This window comes from Durio zibethinus, chromosome 17 (genome assembly GCF_047325235.1).
Source record: "Durio zibethinus cultivar Kanyao isolate XHJ-2024 chromosome 17, ASM4732523v1, whole genome shotgun sequence".
NCBI lineage: Eukaryota > Viridiplantae > Streptophyta > Magnoliopsida > Malvales > Malvaceae > Durio > Durio zibethinus.
Genome location: NC_143178.1, coordinates 8,549,623 through 8,567,087, shown reverse-complemented (window position 1 = coordinate 8,567,087; position 17,465 = coordinate 8,549,623). Strand labels below are relative to the sequence as shown.

The 17,465-nt window shown below is 32.5% G+C and overlaps 1 pseudogene; it reads right to left on the bottom strand.

The window, feature by feature from the left end:
- LOC111274422 (uncharacterized) overlaps positions 1-17,465 on the bottom strand; it is a 94,737-nt pseudogene that overhangs the window by 25,168 nt on the left and 52,104 nt on the right.

Sequence of the window (17,465 nt, the reverse complement as noted above, 5' to 3'; positions counted from 1 at the left end):
TTTTGAAAATTTCAATGAGATGGCACAATATGAGAGGTTAAATCCAATCTAGCTGGCAAAAAAGTTGTTAACCCAATGAAATCGACATCAGTCAATAAAAATATTGTTTGAATTTACATTCTTTTTGGTGGTGATATCTAAGTATTAAAGTATGAATTTCATTTTCTTGAAGGTGATATTCAAAACATTTTCAAAATCACTCGGTGGTGATATTTGAGTTTAAAGTTTGACTTTACATTCTTTCTCTACATTTGCATTTTCTCAATGATATCCGAGTATTAAGGTATGAATTTCATTTTCTTGATGGTGATAATCAAGACATTTTCAAAATCACTCGATGGTGATATTCGAGTTTAAAGTTTGACTTTACATCTTTTTTCTACATTTGTATTTTTCTCAATGATATTCGAGTATTAAGGTATGAATTTTATTTTTTTGATGGTGATATTCAAGACATTTTCAAAATCACTCGGTGGTGATATCCAAGTTTAAAGTCTGAATTTGCACTCTTTCTCTACGTTTTCATTTTCTCGATGGTGATATTTAAGTTTTCTTCGGTAGTGATATCTTAGTGTTAAAGTTTGAATTGCATCTTTTCAGTGGTGATATCTGAGTGATAAAGTTTGAATTGCATCTTCTCGATGGTGATATTTGAGTGTTAAAGTTTGAATTATATCTTTTTAGTGGTGATATCTAAGTGATAAAGCTTGAAATATATTTTCTTGATGGTGATATTCAATTTTCCTTTGGTGGCAATATCTGAAATCATTTGTATATTCTCGATAATGAGATCCGAGTGTTAAAAATTAAATTGCATTTTCTTGATAGTGATATTTGAGTTTTCTTCAATGGCAATATCTGAAGTCATTTGCACATTCTCGGTGGTGATATCTGAGTGTTAAAGCTTGATTACATCTTCTTGATAGTGATATTCGAGTTTTCTTCAGTGGCGATATCTGAAGTCATTCATATCTTCTTGGTGGCGATATCCGAGTTTCCTTTGGTGGTGACATTCAAAGTTATTTTTTGACAATTCAATTTAAAGTTATTAAGCCTCTACTTAAAAGAGCTTTTTCGAAGATGAATTTTTAAAGTTATTGAGCTTCTGCTTAGAGGAGCCTTTTTCAAGATGAATTTTTAAAGTTGTTGAGTCTTTGCTTAGAGGAGCCTTTTTCAAAATGAATTTTTAAAAATTGTTGAGCCTTTGCTTAAAGGAGCCTTTTCCAAAATGAATTTTAAAGTTATTGAGCTTCTGCTTAGAAGAGCCTTTTTCAAGATAAATTTTAAAGTTGTTAAGCCTTTGCTTATATGAGCCTTTTTCAAGATGAATTTTAAAGTTGTTGAACCTCTGCTTAAAGAAGCTTTTTCCAAGATGAATATTTAAAGTTGTTGAACCTCTGATTAGAAGAGCTTTTTAATTTTTTTTTAAAAATAGTTTTATGCTCAATGTTTCTTCTTTTCGAATGAAATGGTTGTCTGTTTGTCTTTGCCTTATTCTTGATTCTCAGAAATAAGTAAAGAAGGGCAGCTGTAGACACTATTTTATTATTATTATTATTATTTATTTTATTTTTCTTTCTTTTTTCATTTTTCTTTCTTCTTTTTCTCTTTTTCTTTTTTTTTCTTTTTCTGGCAGTGGCTCTGATAGTCACCTGCAACTATATTGTCCGCAGCTTTGACAGCCACTGGTAGTTATTCTGATAGCCAGTGGCCACGCTAATCTTAGGTTACCAAAATTTTAGATTTTTTTAGATTTGGGACTTCTTTTTGCTCTATAAATAGTGCAATGAAGCTAGTAAAAAAGGAGAAAAAATAAGGGATACCTTGAAAAAAATTTCAAAAGGAAAAAGAAGCATTTTACCAAAGAAAAAATTAGAAACACAGTCCCCTAGAACCGGGAACCCAACACCGAGAGCCCCTGTAAAAAAAGAAAACAAAATCCGTTTAAAAAAATAACATACCAAAAAAAAAGGTTTGGCCGAAACTTTAAAGGTCGATTCAAGTCATTTGGGACCTTTTTCAGTAAAAAGGAGGTTGAATTTATGTTTAAAGGGTCGAGAAGAGTGTAGGGGTGAGTTTTGGCATTTTTCATTGATCGACACGGTGGTAAGAGTTCTTCACTAGCAAAGAGCATTATGGTCATCGTGGCTAATAGCCACCAACCCTTGGCCTATTTAAAAGAAAAGAGGGAGAGATTTTTTTTCAAAGAGAAGGGGAGAAATGAAATAAAAAAAATGGCTTTTATATAAGTTGCCAATAGCCAAAACGATGTCGTTTTAATAAAGACCAAAATGATGTCATTTTACCCTAGCAGGCTTCGTGCATCAACTCAAAACTCGACCCAAAGTCCACGCAGTTGACCGCGACCTGCTTTTTTATTTAACTTCTGATCGATCCAGATAATCGAACTAGACCGATGTCGAACAGGACCAGACTGGACCAAACTGTCGAACTAACCAAAACTATGTTGATCGAACTGTGACATGTTCGGTTCAATTTTTTTTATTTTTTTGTTTTTTTATATATATTATTTTTATTATTTTAAATTTTATTATTAGTATTTATGCATATTAAAAAAGTTTCAATTTGTTAGAGTAATTTTTTGTTGAAATAATATAAATAAATAATGAAATACATAATTAAAATTTTTTTATAATTTTTGTTTTTTTTAAATAATAAATTTTAAAAAATAACAAATGTAAGAAAAAATGAAAATTTTTATTCGACAATGAGATTCAAAGGTACTCCGAGTGGTGAAACCTACAAAATTTATAAGTGAGAAGATTTTTTTAAATATTACGAGTGTATTAGAGTATTTATAAAAAGTTTTCAATACAATAAAAATTTTCCTTTTCTATTAATAAAGAATAAAATTAACTAATAAACTAAAAATAAGGTGATAAAAAATGAGGAAAGGAAAATTTTATTTGATGATAAGATTCTAAGAGTATTCTGAGTAGAGATGCTTTAAGAAATCCCTAGGTGATAAAATTTTTTTAAATATTACCAGTGTATTAGAATGTTTTATAAAAAATCTTTAATATAATAAAGATTCCTCTTTTCTTCAAAAACTTAAATAATAATAAAAAGATAATAAAAATCTATAATAAAATGTGTGCATTAACATATTAGCATTTTTTGCATTACATAGATTTTACGAAAAACAAATTTGAGTCTCCGAGGATGAAATTCTAAGGTATTCCAAGAAGTGATACCTAAGAAATCTCTAGGTGAGAAAAAATTCTTCTAATATTACCAATGTACTAGAACATTTTAAGAATTATTTCAATAAAAAGGTTCTAATTTATTTTTGAATATGGAACAATAAATAATAAAAGGTATAAAAAAAGAAAATACCAATATTTCAATAAACAAAGCAAATTCAAAAGATTATATTTAAACACCGAAAATAAGACAATTTTTATCGAAATCAATAGATAATATACGTGATTAATTGATACCGTTTTAAACAGGCACTGTGAATGTGCTAATCTTTCCTCACATATAACTAATTTTTGGACCCAGATTGGTTTGCAGACCTCAAAATTATCCTTTTAATAAATTCTAATCAATTTTAAAATTTTATTAAAATGATATGTTTTAATAGGTGGCCAATTGCACCTAGTCAAAAAAGATTGGTAGCGACTCCGTTTTTAATTTTTTCTTCTTTTTACTTCTAAATTCATCGAGCGAATATAAAAACCATTACGACAAATATAAATGTTTATTAAAAGTTAAAAGGTATAAAAAAAAATTTTAAAATCCCTACTTAGAGTTGGAAGGAACAAAAGAAAATTTTTTGGGTAAAAAAAAATCACGCTTAGCTATTGGGAAATTATTAAATAATAAGATAAATAATAATAATAATAAATAATAATAGTAATAAAACTTTTAATGGAAAAGAAAAATAATGGAAAATTAATTTTTAGAGGTTGTGAAAAATGAGTTTATATTGTAAGAATAAAAAATTTCCCTTTTTTAAAAGAATTATAAAAATGAGCTTACTCCTAAAGTCTATCTAGTTGTTAGAGATTTTTAGAAAAGTTCATAAGTTTTTAAACTTACCCAAAACCCTAAACTTGTTTTAAATTTCTAAAGAGTTGTATGAAAACCTTTTATGAAGTAATCTATTCCTAAATGCCACCTAGATGTTGGGGTATTTAGGAAATTTTATTTCATTAAGAATTTTTATACATTTCTACAAACTCAAAATAAATTTGTTTTATTAAAATATAAATATAAAAATATAAAATAATAAAAATAATCGAACGAGATTTTTAAATATAAAAAGTCATACCCAAACTCTACCTAGATGTTGAAAAGTCCAAGTGGTCTTTTTTTATTTAAAGATTCGATTTTTAAATTCACACTTGATCATTGTCATAACGTTTAGATCCAGGGATCTATCGCTAGACATTGATCTAAGGGAGTTGCCACCAATCTTTTTAACTAGGTGCGATTGACCACCTAAGGAATCTATTTTTTCAGGGAACACCTAAGTTTAAGGGTCCCTAAAAGAATAGGTTCAGGTCTACTAACCAGAACATGGTACGGGAGTTCGGTTACGTGTAAGGAAGGTTATAGCACCCTCACAACGCCCATCGAAAGATGGTACCAGCTTAATTTTGAGTTATCCAATAAGCCTTTAAAATTTATCAAGTAATTAACTATTAGAAATTATTCTCAATTGACTCTAATACTTTTAGCAGAAAATTGAGAAAATTCCCTCACCTCAATAGTATGCAAGAAAACTACTGTTTCACTTGCAGAGGCTCCATCGTCGGATTATTTGACATTAAAGAAAATCCAAAGAAATAAAAGGGGAAAGAAAAATTATCGTTTTTGTGCAAGAAAAATTGATACTTTCAACTTTTTTCCAAAATATTTTTCAAAAATTTTAATTTCGAGGAAAATTGATACTTTCAACTTTTCCTCAAAACCTCTTTTTTTTTTAAATTTATTTTTAAGGAAAATTGATACTTTCAACTTTCCCTCAAAACCTTTTTTGAAAATTTACTTTTAAGAAAAATTGATACTTTCAACTTTTCCCCAAAAATATTTTTTGGAAACTTTAATTTCGAGGAAAATTGATACTTTTAACTTTTTCTCAAAACTTTTTTTGAAAATTTATTTTTAAAGAAAATTGATACTTTCAATTTTTCCTCAAAAATATTTTTTTTTGAATTTTATTTAAAGAAAATAAAATAATAAAATAAAATAAAAATAAAAATAAAATAAATAAAAAATAATAATAAATTAAACAATTCTAATGATAATAATAATAATAATAAAATAAATAAATAAAATGAAAAAAATAAAAATTGAGAACGGCTCGACTTGAGGAAGAAAAACAGCTCGAAGGCACGGCTCAGCTCGGCTAATGGCTCAGAGATGCGGGTCGAAAGCGGATTGACGCTCAGGTCAGGTCGGATCTTGGCAAAACGCGCGGATCCTCTAGGTTACTTAACGCAGAAACAACGTTATTTTGAGAGGGTATATAAAGCTGATTCCTTCATTTTTTCAGCAGGACCCTCTTTTCCTCTCTCTCTCTCTTTCTTTCTCTTCTCTCCCTTCTCTCTGAAAACCTGAAGAACTCCGATTGAATACCGGTCGATTCTAGAAATTTTCACCAGAATCTGGGTTTTTCGCCAGAAAGTTCATCGAAAAATTGATTGATTTCTGGAAATGGTTGCCGAAAACTGGAAAGTTGGTCAAAAAATTCAAACTTGGTCGGAATAGTCATCGAAAAATTCAATCTTCGTCGAAAAATTCAATCGAAATATGGAAATTTTCCAGAAATTTCCAAAAAAAATTCAAAAAAAAATTCTCCAAAAATTCCTACCGATTCCTAGAGCTGTTCTAAATGCACCAAAACCTTTTTAGCTTTTAAATCTTCTCTGTGTCTGCCTTATCTCTCAGCAGTAACTATTTTTCTGTCTGTTCTTCCTTTGATCCGTGGGTCTATTTATAGGGATTGATCAGAAGAGTTTCTGATCAACCCAACTTTTCTTGGGATTGAGATTCAATCATTGAATCCAATATGGACTCTGATTGAATCCCCATTCATGGTAGGATTTTTCAAAATTGTTCCAATCTCCAGTTGAAAAGGAAAAAAATATATATTAATAGATAATTAAAAGGAAAATAACCAGATAACAGATAAATGAAAATAAATAATAGATAAATTATAATATATAAATAGATAAATACTAATAAATACATATATATAATAATAGATAAATAAAATAAAAATAAATAATAATAAATAATAATAAAATAATAATAATAAATAGTAATAATAAAAAATATAAATATAAATAATACATAAGATACACAGAAGAAAAAGAAGAGAAAAAATATAAAATAAAAATAAAAATATAGAAATATAAAATACAAAAAATAAAATAAAAAATAATGGGCCTTCCCATTTAGACCAGGCCTAATTGATCCAGGCCTGGACTAAATTGGGTGTCTACAGCTACCCCTCTTTGCACATTTTCTGTGAAACAGAAATTATGCAAAGACGTAGACACCCATTCAAAACTCAACTCGACCTCTTTTTTTATATTTTTTTTGTGTTAAAGATTTGATCAAAACTCCTCTAAGCAGAGGCTCAACAACTTTGAAAATATAAACAAATGCTCCTCTAATAAGAGGCTTAACGACTTTGGAAAGATAAACAAAGCTCCTCTAATTAGAGGCTTAACGACTTTGAAAAATAAACAAAGCTCAGAGGCTTAACGACTTTGAAAAATAAACAAGGCTCCTCTAATCAAAGGCTCAACGACTTTAAAAAATAAACAAAGCTCCTCTAATCAGAGGCTCAACGACTTTGGAAAATAAACCAAGCTACTCTAATTAGAGGCTCAATGACTTTGAAAAATAAACGGCTCCTCTAATCAAAGGTTCAATGACTATGAAAAATAAATGGCTTCTCTAATCAAAGGCTCAACGACTTTGAAAAATAAATGGCTCCTCTAATCAGAGGCTCAATGACTATGAAAAATAAATGGCTTCTCTAATCAGAGGCTCAACGACTTTGAAAAATAAACGGCTCCTCTAATTAGAGGCATCACAACTTTGAAAAATAAATTGCTCCTCGACAGTCATGTCCAAAGGAGTTGAAAATCGTGTTTGAAGAAATTTCAAGAGATCATGCCCAAAGGTCTTATAAATCAACCTTGATACCGAGAGACATCCTATTTCAAGGATTAGAAACTTACCTGACAGGCCTTTTCTCAAATTTGAAAATGTCTTCACATCTGTCTTCTCTATTTGGGATTTTGGAATACCCCTACTTCTTGAATTTATGTAGTTTATGCTATGCAATGCATATGAAATTCAATGCATGTTATGCAAATGTTGGCTAATTAACTCCTATTCAATTGTGGTACTCAAGTTTTTCAAGCTCTTTTCCTGGGCATCAAACCTTTTGATTCTTTAAAAACCAAATTACGCTGCTCTTCTAAGATCGAGCCAGTGTAGCTCTTAATTGTCTCTTATACTCACATTCTTTCTATAAGAAATCTCTTTCCAAATTTAATGTTCTTATCAGGAACTGAACATCTCGATTCTACCTTTATTACTCTTAACTTATTCAATATAATGTAAAAATCTTTCATGCCATTATTCATTCATCAATCATTATTTCAAACTTAAAAAGTAAGAATGCATTTGCACATTTCTTTCATTATAGGGTATTAGGAAGAAAAGAATATGAATGGTTGAGAAACAGTCACCAGAAAAAAAAAAAAACACCAAGGGTGAAATAGAATGTCTTTTATTAGCAAAATGTTGGCAAACTTTGGCCAAGAAAGAATTACAAGGATAAGTGTGGGGACAAAGCCCAAAAATGAACAATCTGATAATCATGATAACATATCTCAAGGTTTTTCTAAAAACCCAACCCTCTGATATATTTAACAACTTGGAGCTCCTCCAAATTTGCTAGTCTCCATGCCAACAGATTTTCAAATTCGATGCTGTATTCTCTTTATCTAAGCTACCTTTTCAGGTTTTCAACTTAGATAAACCCCCTATGACTCAAATCGCCCTTTTAGGGTTTTCGCCTTGAGTCCTCCTTTTTCATTCACTTTTTCTTTTTTCTTTTTTTTATTTTTTTATTTTTATTTTTTTCTTTTTAGTTTTTATTTCAAGCATAGTATTTTTTCACAGCATCAGAATTTATAGGATAGGGTAAATCATTTTCATCCATCTCAGTCAGTATCAGTGCTCCACTTGAAAAAGCTCATCTCACCACATACGACCCTTCCCAATTCGGATTTCATTTTTCTCTACTATCATGTTAGATTAAGAGGATTCTTTTCAAGACCAACTCTCCTTCTCGAAAGTAATGGAGTCAAATTTTCTTATCATGAGCCCTCATCATTCTTCTTTGATATAGCTGACCATGGCACAGTGCAGTCAATCTCTTTTTTTCTATGAAATTTAACTGTTCATAGCGTTCTCAAATCCATTCAGCTTTTTTTAACTCAACTTCTTTTAGAACCTTCAATGAGGGGATCTCTACTTCTACTAGTAGTACAGCTTCCATCCCATATACTAAAAAAAATGAGGTTACCCCAGTAGAAGTGCGCATTGATGTTCGATATGCATGCAGTGCAAATGGCAACTTCTCATGCGAATCTTTATAAGTCTCGATCATCTTCTCTAGAATCTTTTTTTGTTCTTGTTGGCTGCCTTAACTGCCCTATTCATTTTCGGACGGTATGGTGTCGAGTTATGATGTTTGATCTTATATTGAGTACATATTTTTTGCATCATTTTACTATTTAGATTCTTGGAATTATCTGAAATAATTTTCTTCGAAAGTCCATATCTATAGATGATCTCTCTCTTTATGAACTTACAAACCACAGATTGTGTTATGTTTACATATGATGCTGCCTCTACCCATTTTGTGAAGTAATCTATCATCACAAAAATGAATTTGTGCTCATTAGAAGTGTTTGGGGTGATAGGACCAATACATCCATGCCCCACATTGAGAATGGCCAAAGTGGTGCCATAACATGTAAAGTAGATGGCAGAGTATGGATCTTATCAACATATATCTAGCATTTATGGCATTTACGAGCATAATCAATGCAATCACTCTCCATTGTCAACCAATAATACCCTACTCTCATGATCTGTCTCACCATCATATGTCTACTGGTATGTGCCTCACATATTCTATCATGCACCTCTTCAATGATTTTTCTTGCTTCAGCTTTACTTACACACCTTAGTAATACTTGATCCTAACTTCTTTTGTACAGAACATCCTCATCCAAGAAAAAGCTTATAGCCAATCTTCGGATGACCCTTTTATCATTTTTTGTTGCTTGAACTGGGTATTGTTGATCCTTAATATACTGTAGAATATCATAATACCAGGGCTTCCCATTTTTCTCCTCTTTTACATTGGAGTAATGAGCTAGCATATCTTTAACATTTAGCTTGATGGCCTGAATGTCAGTATTGTCATTAATTCGAATCATTATAGCCAGAGTAGCCAATGCATCAACAATCAGATTCTTTTTTCGAGGTAAATGATCAAGCTAGACATATTCAAATTGTTTTATCAACTCTAGAATATACTTATGATATGAAATGAGTTTTAAATCTCTCGTCTCCCATTCTTTTTTCAATTGATATATAACTAGAGCTGAGTCTTCGAATACTTTTAATGTTCTCACTTTTCTATTTATGGCAGCTTACAAGCCTATGACACATGCCTCATATTCAACGATGTTATTTGTGTAATTAAAATTTAATCTTGTTATTATAAGGTAGTATTGTTTTTCTGAAGAGATCAGAATTGCCCCAATTTCATGTCCTAAGGCATTGGCAGCTCCATCAAAAATACATTCTTCAACACTTTTCTTCATGCTTCCCTTTCTCCAGTTGGGAAATAGTCATTAGGTCTTCATCAGGGAATTCCAACTTCATTGGTTCATATTCTTCAGTAGCACGATCTGCAAAGAATTTTGTTATAGCGCTCCCTTTTATTACCTTTTAACTCACATATATAATATCATACTCCGAGAGCATTACTTGCCATCTGGCAATTCTTTCAGACAAAGAAAGCTTTTCGAAGATATATTTAATTAGATCTAGTTTTGCTATGAGCCATGTGGTATGATAGAGCATATACTATCTGAGTCTTTTAGTAGTTCACACTAATGCACAATACATTTTCTCTAATAAAGAATACTTGAACTCGTACTTTGTGAATTTTTTACTCAGATAGTAAATAACTCTTTCATTTTGGCTAGACTCATCTTGTTGTCCCAACATACATCCCATTGAATTTTCACATATTGTCAAGTATAGAATTAAAGGTTTTCCTGAAACAGGTGGTACCAACATTGGAGGGTTTGACAAGTATTGTTTAATTTTATCAAAAGCTTTTTGACATTTCTTATTCTATTTTCTCGGATTATTCTTACGGAGAAGCTTAAATATGGGATCATATTTGTAAGTAAGCTGAGAGATAAACCGAGAAATGTAGTTCAATCTCCCCAGAAAATCTCAGACTTTCTTTGGTGTGCTAGGAGGTGACAAATTCTGAATGGCTCGTATCTTATCTGGATCGACTTCAATTTCTCTTTCATAGACCACAAAGCCTAGTAACTTCCCTGACTTTACCTCAAAGGTGCACTTGGCTGAGTTTAATTTGAGCTGAATCTTTTCAACCTCTCAAATAACTTTCTGAGGTTGGTGACATAATCTTTATCCTTACATGATTTTACAATCATGTCATCTACATACACCTCGATCTCTTTGTGCATCATATCATGAAAGAGTGTTACCATGGCCCTTTGATATGTTGCCCTAGCATTCTTTAACCCAAAGACATGACCTTGTAACAAAAGGTTCCCCACATAGTCACGAAAGTGGTCTTTTCCATATCATTTATAGCCATTTTTATTTGATTATACCTTAAGAAACCATCCATAAAGGAAAAAATTGAATGCCTAGCCATGTTATCTACCAGTGTGTCGATATGAGGTAAAAGAAAGTTATCCTTTGGACTAGCCTTATTCAAGTCGCGATAGTCTACACACATTCATACCTTTTCATCTTTTTTAAGAACGGGTATTATATTGGCTACCCAATCTGGATACTTGACCACTTGTAGAAAACTTACATCAAATTGTTTCTTCACTTCTTCTTTGATCTTTAGTAGCATTTCAGGCTTCATTCGTCTCAGCTTCTGTTGAACTAGCTTACATTCTAACTTTAGGAGCAATCTGTGCTCCACTATCTCCATGCTCAACCTTGGCATATCCTGGTAAGACCAAGCAAATACATCTACGAATTTCTAAAGTAGGTCTACCAAATGTTGTTTATCTTATGATGAAAGTAAAGTGTCAATTCTAACATCATTTTTATTCTCTTCATTTTCTAGATTCACTAAGTCAACTATCTCCTAATGAGGCTCAATTGGCTTGTTTTCTTATTCAATTAATCTCATTAGGTCCGGAGGCATAACATATTCATCAAAATTCTCTTCATTGTCAAGTTCATCAGTGTTAATTAAATTCTCAAAACTAACTTCTTGATTATTATCATAATTATCTTCATGTTCATTTAAAGACCTAAAATTGGATATGTTGGCAAAATGTGTTTGGAAATATGAAAATAATGAAGACACAAGAAGAAATGAATAAAAATGCATCCTTCCTAATTTTTATTAAAAATAATAAAAGATAAATGGCCCAAACAAGAAAGATCACCCCAATGCCTTAGCTAATAGCTATTGGGATGTTATAATTACATTGTATTAGCTTCAAAAGTCACAGGCACCTCGATGGCACTCCAATTATTCAGCTCATAATCTGGCGGACAAAGGCGAACCTACCCCTCTTGATTAATCTCTCATTTATCTTCAATAGCATCAATGGTTAATTGGGCAAAAGCATTTTTCATGCTTTTTCCTGTATCTGGGTACATGAATCTTCTAGGTCTGAAAGTCTCATACAGGTGTGGGATAACCATTAGTCTTGCTGTCTTTCCCGCTGGCTTTCTCTTGATCTCTTATTTTGCCATCTCATAGCCTAGGCCTAACCTGTCGCTATTGTCTATCATTGTCGGTGGTTTTTTTATTCCCTGCAAGTTCTTACCCAGCCCTAGTCCTGGATACCAGCCCTTGTTGATGACTTGGCTCATCACTATCCTTGAAAAAGGTTAATTTTTAAGTCCTTCACCTATAGAATTAACCAATTTAAAATATCGATAGAAGACAGCTTCTACATATAGAGTATTCAATGGTTGGGTCACTAACATGTCTTCTTCCCTAACTACCACTACTAATTGACCTTCTACATTAAACTTGATCTTTTGGTGCAAGGTAGAGGGCATAACTCCTACCATGTGAATCCACGGCCTTTCTAATAGACAGCTATAGAATTGAGAGATATCCATTACTTGAAACTTTACATTAAAAGTGCATGGCCCAATTTGTAAGGGCATCTCAATATCCCTTAGGACTTCTCTTCTGGTCCCATCAAAAGCTTTCACGATTATTTGACTGTCTTTCATATGAAAGTAGTTAATGGGTAGCCTCGTCAAAGTTGACATAGGCATGACATTGATAGCAGAGCCATTATCAATAAGGACATTGGCTACGATGTGGCTCTTACACTTGACCGTGATATGCAAAGCCTTGGCATTTTTTTCCCTCCAAGGGAATCTCATCATTGCTGAGTGAAATATGATTCGGTATGACTAGATTTTCAGTCAGGTGATTCACATATTCAACAGATACATTATGTGTCACGTATGCCTGATTCAACACTTTCAACAAGGTATTTTAGTGTGGTTCTGAGTTTAGTAGTAGTGATAGTAATGAGATTCAAGCTGGTATTTTATTCAACTATTTAATAACTGAATACTCACTATGTTTTACCAACTTCAGAAATTCATAAACCTCTTTTTTTGATATCGACTTCAGGCGATCTTCATCGGGTTCTATTTCAAGATTATTCTGTCCTTCTCCTTCCTTAGCCTTCTCTCTTCTAGCCTTCTCTAATATTTCTGGAGTGTAACATCTTTCACTTTGGGTAATACCTCTTACTTCAGTTATATTGGAAGCGTTAGCTTTGGAGACATCCCTTTCTTGCCCTTGAACTACTGTATCATAGCCATATCTCTAGGGTACAGCTTTTATCATCCTTGTATGGGAAAAGAGTCAAAACTTTAAAAGTTATCAGCTTGGGAATGAGTTTGTCTATGATATACTTTGGCTTGTTCCTACAATGAATTATCACTGGCTTTGGAAACAGCTTTGCAAGCTTATCAGTCATGGATACCTCAACACTTCTTAAGTTTTCTTTTCTTTTATAGACCTTCATCTGGTATGAATCCAAGAGTTTTTGCACCTCTTAGTGAAATTGCTCACAGATTTCAATAGAGTGGCCTATTGCCCCACTACATATACTCTATGATAACTGTGTGGACTCACTAGTTATATCATGTCAACTTTCCACAAAATATCAAACAGCTGACTAAGAGGTGTCTTAATATCTGCCACTTCTTTCTTCACATGGCGCTCATGTTCTTCACTTATAGCATTCACATTATGATTCGATAAGGGATTGCCACTAACATTCGGTGCAGTCACCCCTTTCGTATCAAAGCAAATCATTCCATCCTTGATCAACCGTTGCACTTTGTGTTTCAGGGCACTGTAATTTTCAGTGGAGTGACTAGCAATCCTATAATGGTAGTCATAATGAGTTGTGGGATCGTACCACTTTGGGTAAGGTGGCTTGAGGGGTTCTAACTTACTAGGAGCAATCAAATGACTGTTGTAAAGCTTTTTATATAGTTCTGCATAAGTCATTGGAAATGGGTCAAATACAAGTTTTTCACAGGTAGTTCGTTGCTTTCGTGAACCACCCATGGGGTTGGTTGGGCGATTTTGAGGTCTTAGGATAGGCTGAGTGTTAGGACTGTATATGGTATTTTGAGGCCTAGGAGGGGTTTGGTATGTTTGGGGGTAAGGTGACTATACAAATGGTTAGTATGGGCAAGAGGAAGTGTTATTTACAGTAGGGTAATATGGCAGGTATCCTGGTGGTGAGTAAGGTTGATAACCCCAAAATTGCTGTCTATCAAAGCTCACAACTTGAGCTTCGATCTCTTTCTTCTTTGGGACTCTTTTGTTGGATGCTTCAGCTCCTTTCAACTTGCCATTCTTGATGGCACTCTCGATAATTTCTTTCGAAATTACCATATCAACAAAATTTTTAGTTGTATTCCCTATCATCTTTTTATAATAGAGAGGCTTCAAAGTGCTAACAAATAGTACTGTAGTCTTTTTCTTGGTCAGAGGAGGTTGTACTTGAAAAGTTACATCCCTCCATCTCTGGGTATATTCTTTGAAAGACTCATTTGCCTTTTTCTCCAGGTTCTGTAAAGACAAACGATCAGGAGTCAAATCAATAATATGTCGATATTGACTGATGAAGTCATGAGCCATATCACTCCAAGAGCGAATGCGGGTTTTGTCCAACTGAACATACCACCTTGTAATAGAGCCTGTAAGGCTTTCCTGAAAGACATGCATCAAGAGTTTTTCATCATGAGCATGGGCTGCCATCTTTCAGTAATACATGGTGATGTGGGTTTTAGGCACTTTGTGCCATCATATTTTTCAAATTTTGGTACTTTGAACTTATGAGGAATGACCACATCAGGGACTAAGCAAAGCCCAATAGCATCGACTGAACCATAGAAACCAATTCTTTCCACAGCCCGTAGCCTTTGTTCTAGCATACTAATTTTAGAATTTTCTTGAGCTTTCACTTTTATCTTTTCCTTGTCTTTTCCTTTCAGTTAATCCAAATCAGGGATTTGAATTGGTTCAACTGCCTTTTCAATAAAAGACAGGATTCACATAGCTATGGTAATGTCCTAGATTAGAAGCTGATGGCATTCCAGGATATGTAGGATATGTGAAGTGTTGTGGTGGAACCTCTTGTGTAGACTAGGCTTGAGGTGGACCAAAACCAAGTGGATATAAGGGGTTAGTTCCTTCTTGCAAAGTAGGGCCTTGTTGGCTTGTGTTCTGTTTTATTCCTTTTCCCTTATTTAATTTGTCGAGAGCATCCAAAATTTTACTTAACTCATTCTCAATCTTTTCCTAAGCTTTTTCTAGTTTTTCAAATCTGTGAGAGTTTTCCTACTCCATTTTTCTAGCTTTAGCTCTCGTGTTATATCGATGGGTGAGGTTGCTTGGTGGGGCTATCCTTGAACCTTTAGCACCACAATTATGATTAGTAATGCTATGCTATGCTTTGTGTATGATATGTTGATGCATGAATGAAATGTACATTTTCATGGATGAAATCTAATATGAAATGGATGCAAATGATAATGTTAAAACATGATCATGAAAATAATACAAATGCACAAAATCATATAAACAACATAGTTAGTTTCACAAATGAACTAAAAGTGATGCCAATGCATAATGTTACATATGATAATGAAAATGTTGCACAAAGTTAGACAATCAAAATGATTAGATAAACCCCTTTTGTGTCCTAGTTTTAGGGTATATCTATTATTGGGTAAAAAGGGCTCTATCTTAGGGTTAGGCACTTCTAAGGTTCACCTATATGTAGTTCAAGGCTAAAGTCTAAAGGTTCCTAAATTGCTCCTTACATCATTGTCCATCACAGACTAGTAAGGCACCCTAATCCTCACCCATTATAGGCTGCATATGAAAAAGGTTCAATTTGAGTGGGAGTATTTCGCTAGCCACTGCGGAGGTATTAAACCTCACAAAAGCAATAGGTACTTTACTCCCTCCTAGAGGGACGGAGCTCGAGTATAGAGTTCATGTTATGCACATGCATATGAATGACATAATTAATAAAGTAAATAAACATGAATGAATAATAACACATATATAAAAAAAGGTTCACTTTTATTAGGCTTTTGGATAACACAAATTTATTTGCTGGCCTGACTCTCAGAGTCCCTAGTGGAGTCGTCAAGCTGTCATAACATCTAGATCTGGGGATCTATCGCTAGACATTAATCTAAGGGAGTCGCCACCAATCTTTTTTATCTAGGTGCTATTGGCCACCTAAAGAATCTATCCTTGCAAGGAACACCTAAGTTTAAGGGTCCCTAAAAGAATAGGTTCAGGTCTACTAACAAGAATAGGGTTTGGGAGTTCGGTTACACGTGAGGAAGATTAGAGCACCCTTACAATGCCCATCGAAAGATAGTACCAGCTTAATTTTGTGTTATCCAATAAGCCTTTAAAATTTACCAAGTAATTAACTATTAAAAATTATTCTCAATTCACTCTAATACTTTTAGCAGAAAATTGAAAAAATTCTCTCATCTCAAGAGTATGCAAGAAAACTATTGTTTCACTTGCAGAGGCTCCATCGTTTTTGTACAGGGAAAATTAATACTTTTAGCAAAAAATTAAAAAAATTCCCTTATCTCAAGAGTATGCAAGAAAACTACTGTTTCACTTGTAGAGGCTCCATTGTCGGATTATTTGACATTAAAAAAAATCTAAAGAAATAAAAGGGGAAAGAAAAATGATCGCTTTTGTGTAGAAAAAATTGATACTTTCAACTTTTCCTCAAAATATTTTTTAGAAATTTTAATTTCGAGGAAAATTGATACTTTCAACTTTTTCTCAAAAATCCATTTTTGAAAACTTATTTTTAAGGAAAATTGATACTTTCAACTTCTCCTAAAAAAAAAACCTTTTTTGAAAATTTATTTTTAAGAAAAATTGATACTTTCAACTTTTTTCCAAAAATATTTTTTTGGAAACTTTAATTTCGAGAAAAATTGTTACTTTTAACTTTTCCTCAAAACCTCTTTTTTTTTAATTTATTTTTAAGAAAAATTGATACTTTCAACTTTTTCCCAAAAATATTTTTTTTGGACACTTTAATTTTGAGAAAAATTGATACTTTTAACTTTCCCTCAAAACCTTTTTTGAAAATTTACTTTTAAGGAAAATTGATACTTTCAACTCTTCCCCAAAAATATTTTTTTTGAATTTTATTTAAATAAAATAAAATAATTAAATAAAATAAAATATATATATAAATAAAATAATAATAAAAATAAAAATATTAAACAATTCTAATGATAATAATAATAATAATAAATAAAATAAAATAAATAAATAAATAAATAAATGAAAAAAAAACTTGGGAACGGCTCGGCTAATGGCTCGGCTCGACTCAGCTTGAGGAAGAAAAACGACTCAGAGGCGTGGCTCAGGGGTGTCGGTTCGGCTCGACTAACGGCCCCGAGATGCTGGTCGACGCTCGGGTCGGGTCGGATCTTGGCAAAACACGCAGATCCTCTGGGTTACTTAATGTAGAAACGATGTCGTTTTGAGAGGGTATATAAGTCTAATTCCTTTATTTTTTTAACAGACCCCTCTTTTTCTCTCTCTCTCTCTTCCTTCC